Genomic DNA, 6,753 nt, shown 5'->3' with positions numbered 1-6,753 from the left:
TTCTTCGCACGCACTTCATCACCTCATCACCAAAGCTTGAAGGGAAAATCTTGCCACAAATCTACTTACTTTGATAATTGAGCTTCCATCATGAGCACAAGTTGAAACGAGTTCCATGATTCATATGCAAATCAGCGCATAATCCATGCAATCCCTCAAAACTTGAACACAGCCTGTCTCTAGTCCCGAGGTAAGCCGCTGGTAAGGCCCCGTGATGACAACAAAGTTGAGATTGATGATATCCTTGGTGGGGAACGAAACTTCCTTCCACATACATCCACTTCGAGTCGGTTCTCAAACGGCGCCCGTGTACCTTAATTTGCATAAGTTAAACAAGACTGCGGGACCGAGCGAGCGTTCTCGGAAGCTGTGGCTGGGCCCTTCTCCGCGTTGATTGATCTGCAGGCTATAATGGGAAGACAAATTGATTTTCTATTAATCTTCTGGAAACTGTGGCGGATGCTGGAGTGAGTAGTTTTCAACAAGGTCGTCAGATGAAGTCTTTAACTTTTACTTAGTTGAGTTCAATCTAGAGCAATACATTTTAATTAAATTCTAAAATGCATCCTCCTACTGCCAGGAGAAACTGCACTATTCAAATGCATCCTGCTGCAACTTTCTAACCTGGAGTGTTTGTTCTTCCAGATTGGAACAACTTTGTTCGACACGACAGCTGCATGTGCTAACAAGTTATTCCAACGAGGAGCAGTTGGGGAAAGGGGCAATAGAAGGAAGTTGGAACGAACTCTTAAGTTAATGAACTTTTCGTTTGGTTGGAACTTAAATCAAGACAGACAAACATTTTCTGACATTTTTAATTTAATTGCACCAAAAATTACCAATGAAATCATTTTGTTTTGTTAAGGGTTATACCTTAAACTTATACTTATAATGACCATTTTTAGAAATCAACCTGAAAGAACGAATTTGGTCCTGTGTATTGTGGGAACCTGCTACAAAAAAAACTCCTATTGGACGATCTGTTTCTCCGAAAAATTTCAACCAGTCAGATTGCTCTTGGTTGCATTCGACAGGTATTTTTTTTTTCATCCCTTGATAAAAAAATAATGTCAGAGCCAGATGATCCAATTTCTAATAATCCAGAACGTCCGAAAGGGGGACAACCTAAACATTCATTTGTACCCAGAGTGTGATTTTGTTCAAAATCTGGATTGTAACAATTTTTTCAAAGATCTCGGATGGCGAAAAGAACTATCGATTCGTTTTTTGTGTCCCTAACCAAGAATTGTTGCTATCGGCATAAGAAGCCTACAGCAGATAAGTGGCATTTACAATAAAATCAGTACTAGTATATGGGTAATTCTCCGTCAACTCACACAGCAGTTGCCCCGACCCCTCTTCGATTTGCGTGAAACTTTGTCCTAAGGGGTAACTTTTGTCCCTGATCACGAATCCGAGGTCCGTTTTTTGATATCTCGTGACGGAGGGGCGGTACGACCCCTTACATTTTTGAACATGCGAAAAAAGAGGTGTTTTTCAATAATTTGCAGCCTGAAACGGTGATGAGATAGAAATTTGGTATCAAAGGGACTTTTATGTAAAATTAGACGCCCGATTTGATGGCGTACTCAGAATTCCGAAAAAACGTATTTTTCATCGAAAAAAACACTAAAAAAGTTTTAAAAATTCTCCAATTTTCCGTTACTTGACTGTAAATTTTTTTGGAATATGTCATTTTATGGGAAATTTAATGTACTTTTCGAATCTACATTGACCCAGAAGGGTCATTTTTTCATTTAGAACAAATTTTTTTATTTTAAAATTTCGTGTTTTTTCTAACTTTTCAGGGTTATTTTTTAGAGTGTAATAATGTTCTACAAAGTTGTAGAGCAGACAATTACAAAAAATTTGATGTATAGACATAAGGGGTTTGCTTATAAACATCACGAGTTATCGCGAATTTACGAAAAAAAGTTTTGAAAAAGTTACTTTTTGCGTTTCTCTTTGTTTCGTCGTCCGTGTCTGTCGCGGGTGACCATGAACGGCCAAGATCAACGACAACCAACTTTTTCAAAACTTTTTTTCGTAAAATCGAGATAACTCGTGATGTTTATAAGCAAACCCCTTATGTCTATATATCAAAATTTTGTAATTGAGTACTAAAGCCCTATGTCAATTTTTAAGTACAACGGTAAAAAACACGATTAAAAACCATTTCTGATCACTTTTTTTCATTTTAACACTCCTCCGTCCAAGGCATCCCGTACTTACACGAACGACCAAGGCGGAAAAAAAGTTGGAACGCTAACTTCAACTCGCTGGTTCTCAGCCAAAACTCAACCAATCTGGATGATTCCTTTTTCCAGAGATTTGTACGGATCTCCAGATGAGCCTAGAACTTTGCAGATCTCGATTTGATCAATCCTCTAATTACTACGACTAAATTTGTCGGAGCAACTTTTTTTCCGCGTGTATTTCCGAAAAGCGACTCAAGCGGGAACATTTTTGCTACGCTGAAAAACACAATAACTTTGCTAAAATGTTAGCAAAACCCATAAAATTATATATCAAAATTTCCGTTATGATCTCAGGATTATGATGAGCTTCTCAAATTTTCATTATTTTCACAAAACTACGTAAAACTACAGAAGAAATTAAAATGCCTCATTTTATGACTAGAACTTTATGGTAAAATCATTGATTTCATTGATTTTTTTATGAAAATGTTTCAAATGATCTAAATTATTTGTTTCAGAATCATTCTGAGTGTGTTTTTTCCTGAATACTACAAAATTTTACCAAAACTACGTAAAATACAGAAAATTTGATACATTCCTTTAGAACTTTATTTGCTTCATGGTAAAATCATTGATTTATTTTATGAAAATGTTTCAAATAATCTAAATTACAAGTTTCCGAATTATTCTGAGTGTGATTCTTACTGAGTACTACAAAAAAAATTTTTTTCCCGAGCGATGGCTGGAGAAGTTATTTTAACCCTTTTTATGAATGTTGTAAATGTTTTAATTCTGTCTGTGTCAAATTTACCAACGGAATGTCCAAACTTAGCTTTAAAAGTAGAATTAAGGGTATAGATTAAATTCAGTCTGTGGATATTTTTTGTATCAAAGACAAGGTGTGACTAAATAAATAAAACTAAGTAAAATACAGAAAATTTGATACTTTCCTTTAGAACTTTATTTGCTTCATGATAAAATCTTTGATTTATTTTATGAAAATGTTTCAAATGATCTTAATTACAAGTTTCCGAATTATTCTGAGTGTGATTCTTCCTGAATACTAAAAAATTCTACCAAAACTACGTAAAATACAGAAAATTTGATACTTTCCTTTAGAACTTTATTTGCTTCATGATAAAATCATTGATTTATTTTATGAAAATGTTTCAAATGATCTAAATTACAAGTTTCCGAATTATTCTGAGTGTGATTCTTACTGAGTACTACAAAATTTTACCAAAACCACGTAAATTACAGAAAATTTGATACTTTCCTTTAGAACTTTATTTGCTTCATGATAAAATCATTGATTTATTTTATGAAAATGTTTCAAATGATCTAAATTATAAGTTTCCGAATTATTCTGAGTGTCATTCTTCCTGAATACTAAAAAATTCTCCCAAAACTACGTAAAATACAGAAAATTTTATACTTTCCTTTAGAACTTTATTTGATTCATGGTTAAATCATTGATTTATTTCATGATGCTTTTTCAAATGATCTAAATTATAAGTTCCTGAATCATTCTCAGTGCGTTTCTTCCTGAATACTAAAAATAAATTACCAAAACTACGTAAAATACAGAAAGTTTTATAATTTTATGTTGGTATTAGAATGTAGAGCATTGTTTTGGAAGCTTATTGTATGGGAGCAGTTCTCTACAGAATCAGTCTTTTTTCTTTAATTTTATTTTTTGTATTTTTAATCCGGCTGAAACTATTTTGGTGTCTTCGGTATGCCCAAAGAAGCAATTTTGCATCATTGGTTCGTTCATTTAATTTTCCATACAAATTTGGCAGCTGTCCATAAAAAAATGATATGTGAAATGTGAAAATTAAAAAATCTGTACCTTTGGAAGGAATTTTTTGATCGATTTGGTGTCTTCGGCAAAGTTGTAGGTATGGATATGGACTACACTGAAAAAAATGATACACGGTAAAAAAAATTTGGTGATTTTTAATTTCACTTTTTGTCACTAAAAATTGATTTGCAAAAAAAACACTATTTTATTTTTTTTTTTTGATATGTTTTAGAGGATATCAAATGCCAACTTTTCAGAAATTTCCAGAATGGACAAAACATCTTTGACCGAGCTATGATTTTTTGAATCAATACAGATTTTTTCAACAAATCCAAATATTATTCGCAAAAAACTTTCATCTTCATTTTTCGATGTAAAATCGAATTTGCAATCGAAAAGAGCTTCAGTGATTTTTTTTATAAAGTGCAAGTTTTCAAGTCAAGCTATTTTTAGGTAACTTTTTTGAAAAAAGTCAGTTATTCATTTTTTTAAATAAATGCCCATGTTTGCCCACCTTTGAAAAAAATATTTTCGAAAAGCTGAAAATATTTTTAAAAGGGAAATGAAATGTTAGTCCTGATTTTAAATATTTGAAAATATTTTTTTCGAAAAGATCGAAAAATTTCACAAATGTTTCATATTCCAACATTGTAAATCGGACCATTAGTTGCTGAGATATCGACATTAGAAAATGGTGGGTTGTTTGGGTGAGACTTAGAAAATATGAATTTTCCTGTTTTTTAACCTTTGAATGGCAATATCTCAGCAACTAAGGGTCGTATCAACAAAGTTCAAAAATATAGAAAATTTTCTCAGATTTTCAAAAATATGGGCACTAATTTTAAAAATGAACAACTGCGACTTCTTTTCGAAAAAGTTACCTAAAAATGACTATAACTTGAAAACGGTGCACTTTATAAAAAAATCACTAACATACTTTTTGATTTAAAATTCGATTTTACATCGATAAATGAAGTTGAAACATTTTTGCGACGAATGTTTCGATTTTTTTTTAAATCTATATTGATTCAAAATTTATAACTCGGTCAAAGATTTTTTTTGCCCATTCTGTAAATTTCTGAAAAGTTGGCATTTGAAGTCCTCTAAAACATATCAGAAAATAAAAAAAATTAAAAATAGTGTCTTTTGCAAATCAAGTTTTAGTGACAAAAAGTGAAATTGAAAATCACCAAATTTTTGTTTACCGTATATTACTTTTTTTCAGTGAAGTCTATTTCCATACCTACAACTTTGCCGAAGACACCAAACCAATCAAAAAATTTCATCAAATGAAACAGATTTTTGAATTTTCGAATATCATTTTTGTATGGACAGCCGACAAATTTGTATGAAAAATTATATGAACGAACTAATGATGCAAAATGGCTTCTTTGGGCATACCGAAGGCACCAAAATAGTTTCAGCCGGATTAAAAAATACAAAAAATAAAATGACCGAAATCTCAGTGACTTGCTCATGGGTGTTTTGAAAGATTTTCATTAAAAAAAAATATCAAATTTTCCTACAACAGATGATTTTTTTACAGAACTGTGAAATTTTCTGTATTTTACGTAGTTTTGGTGAAATTTTGTAGTATTCAGGAAGAAACACACTCAGAATGATTCGAAAACTTATAATTTGGATCATTTGAAACATTTTCATAAACTAAATCAATGATTTTATCATGAAGCAAATAAAGTTCTAAAGGAAAGTATCAAATTTTCTGTATTTTACGTAGTATAGGTAAAATTTTGTAGTACTCAGAAAGAATCACACTCAGAATAATTCGGAAACTTGTAATTTTTTTTTTTTTTTGAATTAAATATACTTTATTGAATCTTTCTTATAATAATTACATTTGGTTTACATAATAAGTGGTCAGCTGTGGCTCTTCAGCTTTAATTTGCTTTTCGTGATTTAAACACTGTTCATTTTCATAACTTTAAAAGTATATGATTTCTCATTTTTGTAACACTAGGTACAATGAGGAAAAAAAAAATGTTAAGAAAACATAACCTAACCTAAAACTAACTTAAACTTACAATAAACTAAACCAATCCTTGAATCAAGGGGTATTCAGAAATAGCACATTTTTCCCTGAATTTCAAACATTTTTCTTGAATCTTCTGATCCAACATTTTTACTTCTGCTAATTCATGAACCTCACTTGATCTTGTCCAGCCAGGAACATTCAAAACCATTTTGAGTACCTTGTTTTGGACACGCTGGAGCTTCAATTTATGAGTTCTAGCGCAACACTCCCAAACAGGTACTGCATACTCAATAACGGGGTAAATTATTTGTTTGTAAACTGCTAGCTTATTTTTCAAAGAAAGCTTTGATTTTCTGTTAATTAAAGGATACAAACACCTGATGAGAATGCTGCACTTGTTCAATATTTTGTCTACATGCTGCCGAAACAAAAGTTTCGAGTCAAGTATGAGACCTAAATAGACAACTTCCTTTGACCAGGGTATCGAAACATCATTCATTTTATCAAAACATCATCCTTTGGGACAAATCTGGCCGATTTGGAAAGTGGAAAAATGATGGTTTGAGTTTTGGCTGCATTTATGCGAATTTTCCAGTCGCCAAAGTATTCGGAAAGAACGTCAAGACCCTTCTGAAGACGGCCAACTAAATATCTGGTTATTTTACCCTTATAAATAACGGCAGTGTCATCAGCAAAAAGTGACAACACACCATTACCAGGAAGAGTAGGCAAATCAGATGTAAAAATATTGTACAGAA

This window comes from Culex quinquefasciatus, chromosome 2 (assembly GCF_015732765.1).
Source record: "Culex quinquefasciatus strain JHB chromosome 2, VPISU_Cqui_1.0_pri_paternal, whole genome shotgun sequence".
In the NCBI taxonomy this organism is placed as follows: Eukaryota; Metazoa; Arthropoda; class Insecta; order Diptera; family Culicidae; genus Culex; species Culex quinquefasciatus.
This window is presented reverse-complemented; position numbering follows the sequence as displayed.